Source organism: Palaemon carinicauda, unplaced genomic scaffold (assembly GCF_036898095.1).
Source record: "Palaemon carinicauda isolate YSFRI2023 unplaced genomic scaffold, ASM3689809v2 scaffold311, whole genome shotgun sequence".
In the NCBI taxonomy this organism is placed as follows: Eukaryota; Metazoa; Arthropoda; class Malacostraca; order Decapoda; family Palaemonidae; genus Palaemon; species Palaemon carinicauda.
In genome coordinates this window covers 34,829-48,795 of record NW_027170780.1, presented here as the reverse complement: position 1 = coordinate 48,795, position 13,967 = coordinate 34,829, and the positions used below count along the sequence as shown (strand labels likewise).

Here is a 13,967-nt window from a genome sequence, read left to right as displayed (position 1 = left end):
CAGGAAAAACTTCCCTCGGAAGGAAAATTATCCGCCCAAGGAGGCAAGCCTCCTGACTGTTCTAAAATGAACTGGAGAGCTGTCCGTCGACACGGGAGTACTACCAGTAGAAGGAGACACGCCCCTGACGACAATACAAGGGGGGAGGCAGCAACAGCCGAATCCCCAGGACTCAACCAGACAGCTCACACCGTTGCTATATTACAGAAACGAACTAGATCGGTAACTGTAAAAAAATAAAACAAATAATATTAGTACACATTCATTCCCCCGGGAAGGCTCCGAAGAGGAATCCCGAGGAAAAGGAACAAGAATTACACAACAGGCACGTGCCCTCACAACCACTTACACTCGCGGAAGGAGAGCTGTAACCAAAACAGAATTATAACAATTATAATTATGTAACTATGTAATTATGTAAATAAAAAATGAATGAACACTAAAGAAACAACGAAAACCCCGAAAGGAATCGTTCTACGAGGTGAAAAACAAAAAACAACTACAATTAGATTCATAACTAATTGATACAACGTACGGCGTAGCAACCCCCCACACGGAAAGGAAGCTAGGCTACAAGGGCGTAGTAACACGTAGTAAAAGGGTGAACGACCTCAAGAGAGAGAGAGAGAGAAAGACATAAGTCAAACTCGATCGCCACCCATAAAATACGTCGTGGTGGCCTAACTGCCGAGGCCTCCACGTAGATATCGTACACTACACACACACATCTGAAAAGGAAACTTACTTATTTCTATACTCAAATATATATACAAACATGTTTACATATATATTGAGTAAAAGAAAAGTAAGCGATTAAGTAAAGACAAAACAGACAATGGCTGCCAAGCGAGGACCAAGACAGAGACGTCTGTCACAGTCCGAGCCAAAAGTGAAAGTGAGTATTCACCTGTGTGTGAGGGGGAGGAGGGGTAGCTAGCTACCACTCCCCTACCCCCCGCTAACTAGCGCGGGGGTAATACACCCTCGTTAAATTCTAATGGCTCGCCATTTCAGCTACGCTAAAAGTAATAACCCTTTGTAAATAGCGTGGTTTGTATTTCGGTTACGGAACAATTTGCTTTTTTGAAAATGTATTTAAAGCCAAAATTCATTTACTGCATAGACATTACATCAATAAGAATAAACATACAGTACATACATGTCAATAATAAGATCTATGCAAATAATTCTGAAAATTTTCAACCATTTAATTCTACATGTAAACTAAAATGTTTAAATAGTTGTGCTAGAAGGGTAATACTCCTCTAATAAATGATAAAAAGTGAATGTTCACTCCAATTATAAGACATAAAAGTACATACAGTACATTATTTGAAGTAAGCCAGAAATGACAAACTTTAAATTTGTATTTTCCTAACGATATGAACCTTAAGCTCTTTTTAAGGAATATAATTCTGGCGAAGCTGGAAGACTAGTCATAAGACTTTTAGCGAGGTATTATCCACCACTAGTATCGTCACTTTTGACTAAAGGCAGGACTTGCAGGGGGATAGGTGCTGGTGAGACAAATTTGTATAAACACTCAAGGTTTGTATCATTAGGAAAAATATAAATCACTTTCAAATTTGTCATTTGTTCCCTCAATAAATACAAACTCTTTCGCTCTTTATGAGGAAGACTCAACTCACCCTAAGGTGAGTGGAAGTCCTAACCAACTGGCTGGTTTTTGACCCCGGGAGTTTCTACATGCTATGTACGAACTTATAGAGGACTCAGCCTGACACCTCGCTTAACTCTAGTGCATGTGCACACATTAGCGGCCTGAGTAACCGGTGTAATTGTATGATAACTAAGCAATGGGACTTGTCCAGGTAAGAATTCTTGGAGTTGGTTGAACAAACCAATGGACACTGTCCAATTCCCACCTCGCTAGGGGAAATGGAGACGTAACAAATATATGAATATATATCAGGAAATGGTTATTACCTGCAAACAACGGAGGCCAGATTGCACTTTACCGTAAGTGATGAGCCCTAAGAGAGGTGAAGATGAAAGAAAGATGATGCTAGTCACTCTTATCATTTATCCCATACTTAATCCTGGGCAATGGAAGCCTTGAGCATTCCTGTTGCCTTAGAGAGCTGCCTACACCTGACATAGTCAGCAGGGCCTCTGAGCAGAGGCAATTCTAAGCATTGATGAGCGGCATGAACGTCTCAAATGCCAAGCTCGCGAACGTGAGCATTGGCCTCGTGATCGTGAATGTCGTCCTCGTGAACGCCGCCCTTGTAAGCGGGAGCGTTGCCCTCGTGAATGGGAGCTTCGCCCTCAATAGTGTGAGCGTCGTCCTCGTGATCTGGATCAATGCGATCTAGAATATGAGCTTCCAGACCTGTATCTAGACTGGGTTGCTCGTGATCGTGATGACCGCAATTGGAGACTTTTCTTCATGAAGAGGAATGCCTCTTATGAGAGCATTGAGATCACGATGACCTACGATCTCTATAATGATCTTCAGATTGTCGCGAACGACAATCAGAAGACAAGTATCCTGAAGGACGAGAAGATGGAGAGTCTCGTCCTCGTACGCCACTGGTAGAAGGAGCGCTGGGTTCGTGAAGATCATCTCCTCCAGCTGAAATATTCCTGTGGGGAGAAACAGAAGGGTGACGATTAAGAGACGAAAATGTCTCAGGCCTGGGGCGGACACGAGCGATCGCCTCGCCCACTTATGGAAGGTCCAGGAGAGGGCGACAGATGGGATTTGGCAGACCTCCAAAGCACAGGATGTTGAGGGCTCTGGAATAGGATCCTTCCTGGCACAAAGCTGAAGGAGTCGAAGTAGCTCTTCCTTCGTAGGGGGTGCAGAAACCCCTAGGGACAGTCACGACTGCAACACGTCTACAGTACAAGGGAAAAAGGCTCCAGGAGACTGGAGGTGAAGCTGCTCCTCTGCGGGAAGTAATTAGCCCCCAGTACCCCCGAGGTTCTTAAGGAGTTATCCGGTCTGCACTCCTGCTCGATCACACCTCGGAAGAAAGCAAGCGAGAGGGAGCTTTAGAAAGAGGTTTGGAGATGCGAGAAGAAGAAGAACATGCTTTCCTCGCCCCCGAGGGAGAAAGATCGCGCTTCGCCTTCTTCTTCCTGCGCTGCCCAAACATCTCCCATTGGGAGGCAGGCCACTCCCTACACTCTTCACACAGCGAACCCTGCTCGCAGCGATGCCCTCTACACGAAGGACACAGAGTGCAGTTAGTATCCACCAATGACATAAAGGTACCATACGCAGCATCCACGCGCTCAAGACATGTCCGCATGAGGGTGATCAGAAGACGCACAAGCAAACCAAAAAAGAAAAAGTCCAATGACAGCCTTTGGAGGAGAGAGAGGAGACGTCCGCTCTCTACAAGCCAAAAGAAAAAAGTGATGTAGCTCACAGCTGTGAGAGTATATATAGGTGGCTGGGTTAACCCCCCCCCCTCACCGACACCCCCTGCCTACCCACACAAGTAGTCAGGCAGGGTTGCCACCTCGCACTTTTAGTCTAATAGCTACCTTTCAGCTTCGCCGAAAGATAATCCACATAAATAATGTAAGGTTTGTTAGTATGGGAACAAATTGATTCATTGTTCCCTTAGTTTACAGGGCTGTTTCTCAATACTGTGATCATGATACGGTTCTGCCCATTATCCATAGGCATGCTTTACCAGAGTTTATTATTTACTCTTCACTGTAGCCGCTTATTGGGACATACATTTGCATGGGTATAATCACCAGACAGTTATCACAACACAGACATTGCGTCCCCTACTAACTTTGATATACAAATTCAGAACATTGAATGTTTGTGGAAAGAAGCCAAGGAGTGGATAAAAAGGCCTGGCATACACGTGATGTATTTGTATCAATACCTGTTATGTATTTGTTTATTAAAAATCCCCAAAATCATCCTGATTGATACTTTGCTGCACTCTTTCCTATGCTAGGTCTCTAAGCTGTAACCCCATGAGAGTAAGCACCAAGGCCTCAAGAACCATCCGTCGATAACTCAGAGCTCCAACCCAGCACCTCCTTACAGTAAGGTAAGGAAATTAAATTGACATAGTGTTCTAAGTTAGGTTATGGGGAACCTTAGATCAAGACATATTTCTCTGTTCCTTTCCTTCATAAAACCAGATTTTTCGGGGATGAAAATATGTCTGTAGCATCACTTCCAAATGAAGGCTAGTACTGTGTTTGGCAAGATTAAAAAAAAAAATCATATCACAATATACGAAACACTGATTGGTCATCTAGCCAATATCTGTAAATGATGGCCAATTCAAGCACTAAAGGCAGGTTTACATGGGGATAGTTCACTGGCACCAGTAACTATCGGCAAGTAAACTTTCCAGGTTAGTAAGCATTTGCACGGGGACAGTTTGCCTTTGCGCAGGGATAGTTTGCCGATACCAGTAAACTATCCCCAGGTAAACAGGCTTTAAAGTTAAATTGGAAATTAAATAAACAGTGGTACCTCTACATACGAATTTAATCCGTTCCACTACCGACTTCGGGTGTAGAAAATGTTCGGTTGTAGAAACGAATTTTCCCATAAGAATACATTGAAATAGGATTAATCCGTGGTTCAGCCCAAAAACCTATGATAACTCCTTAATAAATTACTACACATAAATACGCATGACAATAATGCACACTAAATTAGATGATAGACATAAAAAAGAATAATTATAAAGAAATAATAAATAAGAAACGGGTTTTTAGCGTCACTTTACCTTAGAAAGTCCAGCGCAGGTGTCGGTCTTGCCATGCAGAGAGGAGACGGACGGGCGGCGAGGAGGTAGAGAGGGTGACTACGATAAACCTACACTACCATAACTTATTCTAACTTACACTAAGTGAACTTTAACCTAACTTAGCTTATTTTTTTTTTTATTTCTATATTTTATACTGTATATTTTTTTAGATTTTCTTTTTTTCATTTTGATGATTAATTTTAATCACTTTCACTCTACACTTGAAATTGATTGAATTTTTTTCTCTTCAATCTTTGCCGTTTTCTTTGTTTCACTTTCTTTCGCTTCACTCTTTGCCGTTTCCTTTGAACCACTTCCTTTATCTTCATCACGAGTTCGCTTCGTAGTTTTTTTTAAAGAAGCTATCGATAGAAAGTTACTTGGTACAGCTTTTCAGAATGTTTCGAAAATAAGTTAGGGAAACATCATCAAACTGCGCAACTACACGACAAACCTGCAATTTTTTTGGATGGTATTTGTCGATGAAGTCGACCACGTCTTGATATTTTCCTAACACCTCTTTTATTTGCGCCGAACCTAACACATGTTCTACCTCCTCGATCCCTTCCTTGTCATCACTCATGTGCTCAGACATAGCATGGAGTTCCCTGAACTCCTCAATAGTAAGTTCGTCGTGATGTTCTTTTGCAAGTTCACTCACGCAGACGCCACACTCATGCTTTTCAATAATTCCTTGCTTTACTTCTAAAGAAAGCATTTCCTTATTCCTTTTCTCACCACTACCACTACCACTTGCGAAACTAAGCCTTTAAGGACCCATGATTTACGTAAAATACCGTAAAAGGATGAACGTAAAAAATCACGATTAAAACACAGTTAATAGCAGAACGCACAGGGCACAACCACACGGAGCCGACGAGAACAGAGGAATGTACCAAGCCACGCTAATTGAGGGTCCCTCCGAGGAAGAAATGCTGCCTTCTATCAGCGGAAATAAAAAATACATCCCGCGCTATGAGTACCATCTACGTGTTCGGGTATTATTTACTTCGGGTGTCAAAAAAAAATTCGGGTGTAGAGTAGGAATTTGTTCGAATTGTACTTCGCGTGTCGAAAAATTCGGATACAACCGGTACAACGAAAATTGCTTACTTCGTGGGTCGAAATAAAATTCGGGTGTAGTCGAAAAATTGCTCGAATTTTACTTTGGGTGTTGGAAAATTCGGATGTAGATACGTTCGTGTGTAGAGGTTCCACTGTATTTTAAAAGGAAATTGTTCATTTGTGACAAAGTTACAGTACATACAATAAAGTAACTTTGATAACTGTGTCGGGAAGTTTTAAATACCTGTTGTAAATTCCAACAGTGATAGTGTTATTTACCATCTACAGTATATTCGTACACCCGTTTCATTAAACGATACATTCATATTCTTTTGATATTCTTCTTGCCCAATTACTTTCTTTTATATATATTTTGTTGAAAACAAAGTATCCAAATATAAATAATTTTGAGCCTTTGTATGTCAGCGGTCAGTTCCTCCCTCATACATAGAAAATGAGAATTTTCTTCCGATTTCTAGTCACTCATAAGACATGGATGCTGTACTACAAAATCTGTCTGCTTTTCTGCGAAACCTCTACACATGAACACCACCTAACCTAAACTTCCCCACCTAACCTAACCTACAAGCCATTTCCTTACCTATTTACCTAAAGAAGGGATAAAATCGAAGGGGTGTCTGTATGATAGCGGCCATCTTTATGTATGACGACGGCTGAATTAGAATACGACAGTGTACGGGGGAGTGTAAGGGGGGTCACAAGGGGCGTCAGCCCCCCATTAGGCAACTAGGTAAGGACACAGCTTGTAGGTTAGGTTAGGGGGAAAGTTTAGGTTAATTGACGTCCATTTTTTCTGCACACGGGAGGAACTGGCCGCTGATATACAAAGGCTCCTAACAGTGTCCTGCGACATCACTTATACTGCCATATTCCTAGTCGGCCATCATCATACATACAGGTAGCTGCTATCAAATATACAACCTATAATCTTATGTAATTTAACATTATCCTTTTGCCATTTGCAATTCCACATGCATATTTAGGTAAAATTTTCATTTTTTATACCTGCGAAACTTTATTACCTAGGGAACCAGACAGGAATATGAACCTAACCTAAGGGACAAAACATAACCTAATTCAGGATGCCGTGTCCTTATCTTAAACTTATTATCTTATCTTATCGTTGGGAGGTGTAAATCCAAGATTATTCCACACTACCGTCCAGTGCGGTAAAGGAAGTGGGGTGTATGTATGATAGCGGCCACCTATATGTATTATGGCTAATTTAAAATACGGCAGTGTAAGGGGGGTTCACAGAGGATAAATAAGGAACCATTATATTATAGTTATCAAATTGTACATAGCCCTTAACTGATTTGGTAAAACTTTACCCGTGCGATGTTCTTAGCGTCCAAGAAATTTTATATGCAAAATATGATGTAAAAGTTTAAGTAAATGCTGACTTTGTCTATTATAATAAAAACATCGAATATTATATCATAATATCAGTATACATTAAATGACAATAAAATCCGTTCATATAAGGCGTACCTTATACTAACAGGCATTTAACCTTATTACCCAATACAGGAACAATACAGGAACTTCACAAAAGTCCAAAATCACAAAGAATATAAGAATATTTCTAAATAAAATTGCAATAAATATATAAATATATCAAAATGACACTTGACACGAGAATAATTACCTTAAGAATAAACTTTGTCATATACAGTATTTGTTATTGTTCCAACTGTGAAGTAATCGAACAGATTCCAGCAGACATCAACTCATCAACTATAATGTAATCAATTATCCTTCATAAAATATAAATTTCTCTTACTTTATATTGTATTAAATACATTTAAATTTATAAAGGAGCTTCCAAATATGAAATCCATGACAAATAACTTCAAAATAACTTCAAAGAACTTAGATTCCAGCAGACATCAACTCATCAACTTTAATGTAATCCATTATCTTTCATTAAATATAATTTGATATTACTTTTTTATTGTATTAAATACATTTAGATTTATAAAGGAGCTTCCAAATATGAAATCCAAGACAAATAACTTCAAAGAACTTAATACATTTACATTTAACTCATCAACTTTAATGTAATCCATTATCCTTCATAAAATATAATTTTCTCTTACTTTTTATTGTATCAAATACATTTAAATTTATAAAGGAGCTTCTAAATTTATAAAGGAGCTTCCAAATATGAAATCCAAGACAAATAACTTCAAAATAACTTCAAAGAACTTAGATTCCAGCAAACATCAACTCATCAACTTTAATGTAATCTATTATCTTTCATAAAATATAATTTTCTATTACTTTTTATTGTATTAAATACATTTAAATTTATAAAGGAGCTTCCAAATTTATAAAGGAGCTTCCAAATATGATATCCAAGACAAATAACTTCAAAATAACTTCAAAGAACTTAATACATTTACATTGAATTCCAGCAAACATCAACTCATCAACTTTAATGTAATCCATTATCCTTCATCAAATATAATTTTCTATTACTTTTAATTGTATCAAATACATTTAAATTTATAAAGGAGCTTCCAAATATGAAATCCAAGACAAATAACTTCAAAATAACTTCAAAGAACTTAATACATTTACAACTTTAATGTAATCCATTATCCTTCATATAATATAATTTTCTCTTACTTTTAATTGTATAAAATACATTTAAATTTATAATGGCACTTCCCAATATAAAATCCAAGACAAATAACCTCAAAATAACTTCAAAGAAATTATATTTCTAAATTATATTTCTAAAATACAAAATCGAAAGTCAAAATAACTGGTTAATCAAATTACATACTTATTATGATCCCTTCTAAAATATGTTTAATTGTTAAAGTATTTATAGTTTATTTTGGAAATATTTATTTTAATGTTTTTACTGCTTTTGAAATACTTTAGTTTCCCTTGTTTCCTTTCCTCACTGGGCTATTCTCCCTGGTGGGGCCCCTGTGCTTATAGCATCCTGCTTTTCCAACTAGGGTTGTAGCTTAGCAATTAATAATAATGATAATAATAATAATAATAATAATAATAATAATAATAATAATAATAACAATAATAATAATATAAGTGCAGGTATACTACACGCACAAAATGAATCATTTTATATATATATATATATATATATATATATATATATATATATATATATATATATATATATATATATATATATATATATATATATATACATATATATATATATATATATATATATATATATATATATATATATATATATATATATATATATATATGTATATATATATATATGTGTGTGTGTGCACTTTGTACAGTATTACATATAAACGAAATTTTAATTATTACCAGAGTATTTCACGTATTGTATAGTACTTACATTTTAAATTAGCGACGTTCACACTATAAAACTGAATAAAGTTGAAGGCCGAAAAAGGAATCTAAATCAGCCAAAAATTAATCACTGGTCTATTCAGAGTCAACTACGTTTTAACGATATAAGTGACTCACTTTCAGTGTAGGTGAACTGAAATCACACTGATAATGCTCAGTGAAAAGCGAACATTTATATAGTGTCTTATCTTTCCTTCTGTTGCGCAATGTTGTACAATTATTATCATCATTATTATTATTATCATTATTATTATTACTTGCTAAGCTACAACCCTAGTTGGACAAGCAGGATGCTATAAGCCAAGGGGCTAAAACAGGGGAAAATGGCCCAGCGAGGAAAGGAAAAAGTGAAAAATAGAATATTTTAAGAAGAGTGATTCATTATTATTATTATCATTATTATTATTACTTGCTAAGCTACAACCCTAGTTGGACAAGCAAGATGCTATAAGCCAAGGGGCTAAAACAGGGAAAATAACCCAGCGAGGAAAGGAAAAAGTGAAAAATAGAATATTTTAAGAAGAGTGATTCATTATTATTATTATCATTATTATTATTACTTGCTAAGCTACAACCCTAGTTGGACAAGCAGGATGCTATAAGCCAAGGGGCTAAAACAGGGGAAAATGGCCCAGTGAGGAAAGGAAAAAGTGAAAAATAGAATATTTTAAGAAGAATGATTCATTATTATTATTATCATTATTATTATTACTTGCTAAGCTACAACCCTAGTTGGACAAGCAGGATGCTATAAGCCAAGGGGCTAAAACAGGGAAAATGGCCCAGCGAGGAAAGGAAAAAGTGAAAAATAGAATATTTTAAGAAGAGTGATTCATTATTATTATCATCATTATTATTATTACTTGCTAAGCTACAACCCTATTTGGACAAGCAGGATGCTATAAGCCAAGGGGCTAAAACAGGGAAAATGGCCCAGCGAGGAAAGGAAAAATTGAAAAATAGAATATTTTAAGAAGAGTGATTCATTATTATTATCATCATTATTATTATTACTTGCTAAGCTACAACCCTAGTTGGACAAGCAGGATGCTATAAGCCAAGGGGGCTCCAACAGGGAAAATGGCCCAGCGAGGAAAAGAAAAAGTGAAAAATAAAATATTTTAAGAAGTGATACATGAAAAAAATTACATGAGATTTTGTAATAGTCTATAGATATTGTAAACCACGTAAATGCAATCTATAATTGTATATATTTTACATTATATTAATAGATTGGACATTGCTTGCCCTGAAAATTTCGTCACCTTAACAAATTTTCTCTTATGGACGACGCCGTTAAGTTCGCTGAAACATCAAGATTACTCTACTGCCTAACATGGTGTAAACAAACTTATAGCGGGTTTATGGATATATTGGCAGAATGAAATAATATATAATAGTAAAGATTAAGATTTTCATTAATAATAATGTTGAGGTACATTTTAAAATGCTTAATTACAGTAATAAGTATCTAAGAAACTTTGTACCTATCTATTGCGCAAAGCTTTCTTAATGCTTATCGAATAAATTTCTCTTTTGGTTAAATATTCATTTTGGTTTAAAATACATTTTGGGGCTATTTTTACTATCTATGAAATATGATTACATGGTTCTAGTTGTCTATTTCTGTGGGTTTCATGATTGCGGGTCACATTAATGTTAAATTTTGATACAATATGTTTTATCAAAAATTATCTTCATTTTCAATATTTTTTCTTATCTACAATAACAGAATGAAGAAATTCCGTCTTAAAGGGAACTGGCTATTTAATCTTGAAGGACCTAAAGGGAGCAACTGAATTTAAGAAGAAACTAAAGACATTACTTTTCACAAGACCATATGATTTGGAAGATGCTACAATCAAAGAATTGTATAAGTTATAATGAAAATGTTTCGTTAGATGATTGATATGGACCCGCCCGAGTAGTAGTTCACTCGACTCCAGTGGAGGGTTGGATTTAAACCCAAAACAAGAAAGAAGAAAGAGGAAAGAAAAAAAAAAACTAACAGAATCTAACTTGGTGCTAAAATCCTAAAGAAATATTTTGCTTTGGATTTTAAATGAATTCACAGTATTAGGCTGCAATATCACATTTTTCTATTAGTATTGGTAGCATGAACATTATGGAGAGAAACTTGTTAATGTTGCATAATTTCCAAAGAACCTATCTTCTTTCCCACCGTTATCTCTACATTAAGGGGTCGGTTGCCTAAAGCGTCCTCTCCAAAGCCTTTTATCAAAGGCGTCCTCTTCCACCAAACCTATTCTCTCCATATCATCCTTCACTACATGAAGGGGGCAACCTAATGTCTTTAATCAAAGGCGTCCTCTTCCACCAAACCTTTTCTCTCCATATCATCCTTCACTACATCAAGGGGGCAACCTAATGTCTTTAATCAAAGGCGTCCTCTTCCATCAAACCTTTTCTCTCCATATCATCCTTCACTACATCAAGGGGGCAACCTAATGCCTTTAATCAAAGGCGTCCTCTTCCACCAAACCTATTCTCTCCATATCATCCTTCACTACATCAAGGGGTCGGTTGCCTGATGCGTCCTCTCCAATGCCTTCAAAGGCGTCCTCTCCCACCAAACCTTTTCTCTCCATATCATCATTATTTGACGACCTATCCTTCTCATTTACCTTGGAGACAAGAGTATCTAATTATCATAACTGAGAAGTTTAGAAATAGCATAACGAAAAGAGGCTATCTAGATTATGATGTAAAACTAAAAATCGTTGCCTTGGCATCAAATTAATTCCATTAAATCCACATAAGATTGTCGTATTCTTTGGCTTCAAACACAAACGGCAGACCTGTATGCTATCTAACATCATTTAGAAATTCAAGTGCACGGAATGTCCCAGTAACTATGTTGGATCTAGCTGTAGGTTATTGCAATTGAGATATTGTACCCATATAGTAAAGACAATTGTCGAAAGCATAGACATACACACAATTGTTTTCAAGACTACCTTCACCAAGATGAAGACCTCAAAATTCGCATCATACCGTCTCATCCCCTCATTGTAAGGCCCCATTCACATCATCATCTGTATTTTCTAAACTTAAACTACTACTAAAAATCTTCCGCAGGAACCCAAGGGAGTAAAGGGTTGGACAACCCCACCTGCCTCCATTTCCCTACTATTCAAAGACCTTACACCCCCAACCTTCTGACTACTACTATCCGTGAAATGATGGCCCTCTACTACTGCCACCATCATCCTTACCCCTGTCCACAACTTTCTCTACCACTGAAAAATATTTTCAAATTTCCTTTTATGAGATAACCAACCTTATATTTTTCTACAGGTCACCTACGGAATGGCCCGTGCCAACAAGAACTGTTGGCTATAATCCACAACACCATCAGTTTTTGAAGGGGTCAAAAAGTGTGTAAACTTCAATCTTCAATTTTCTAATATAAAAAAACCACGCTTCCATATGAAAAAAAAAAACGATAAATAAAACCATGTTCTATTATTAGTACCATAAGTAATAGTGATTTTCTAACTTCCTTTAAAATCCTACGTTTCTGCTTCTCCTCTTTATCTTGCATAACTGAAGTCGTAGGATGATAGGATGATGTCCTGTCTGGGCCATTCGTTTTTCCCGTTCTCCTTCGGACGTTTTGGTGAACTGATCATTTTTTTTCTTACAGTAAATTTTAAAGTAATATTAACTTCAACTGCTGAGAATAATTTCAAAGTTTTCTTTGTGTGTGTGTGTGTGTGTGTGTGTGTGTGTGTGTGTGTGAGTGTGTGTGTGTGTGTGTGCATATAAGCATTACGAGTTCCTTTGATTTTTCAGCCTCTACATTATACCGATATATATATATAAATTATATATATATTATATATATATATATAAATTATATATATATTATATATATATATATATATATATATATATATATATATATATATATATATATATATATATATATATATATACACACAATACACACACACACACACACATATATATATATATATATACAAAATAATATATAATATAAACATCTTAATAAACCTGTATAAATATCCTCTGCAAAAATTCCAGTCAAACTCAAATCACTCCCAACACCCTTAATGTCAACAGACATAAGCATGTCAGTCAACGAAATCGGGAAATGAAGTTTCCAACCCTTTCCGGTTTCCTCTCTGACGCCATAAGTGCGAATTTGGCGACACCTTTTTCTTAAAATGATGCAAAAAACATCATATTTGATCACGCTTTGTCCGTATTGGTTACACAACACTTTCTGTTGGTGTAAGGAGCTGGTGTTGATCATTTCTGGAGCTTTGAGAAGGCCACCTGAACGCTATATTATTATTATTATTATTATTATTATTATTATTATTATTATTATTATTAGCTAAGCTACAACCCTAGTTGGAAAAGCAAGATGCTATAAGCCCAAGGGCTCCAATAGGGAAAAATAGCCCAGTGAGAAAAAGAAACAAAGAAATAAACGATATAAGTAATGAAAATCAAAATAAATATTTAAAAAAATATATACAACATTAAATAGCTAAGCTACAACCCTAGTTGGAAAAGCAAGATGCTATAAGCCCAAGAGCTCCAACAGGGAAAAAATAGCCCAGTGAGGAAAAGAAACAAAGAAATAAACGATATAAGAAGTAATGAAAATCAAAATAAAATATTTAAAAAAATATATACATTAAAACAGATATTTCTTATTATTATTAGCTAAGCTACAACCCTAGTTGGAAAAGCAAGATGCTATAA

The 13,967-nt window shown here is 36.1% G+C and overlaps 1 protein-coding gene across 3 annotated transcripts in view; it reads right to left on the bottom strand.

Annotated features, from left to right (window-relative positions):
- Parg (Poly(ADP-ribose) glycohydrolase) overlaps positions 1 to 9,354 on the bottom strand; it is a 67,031-nt gene extending 57,677 nt beyond the window's left edge. Inside the window, exon 1 of one of the 3 annotated variants that reach the window (XM_068368912.1) lies at positions 9,196 to 9,354. The gene's annotated coding sequence lies outside the window, so the exon portion shown is untranslated. Of the gene's footprint in view, positions 1 to 7,334; positions 7,357 to 7,491; positions 7,546 to 9,195 lie in introns of those variants that run through there. The other 2 variants (XM_068368913.1, XM_068368914.1) reach the window with 2 other exon arrangements.
- Positions 9,355 to 13,967: the final 4,613 nt, after the last annotated feature.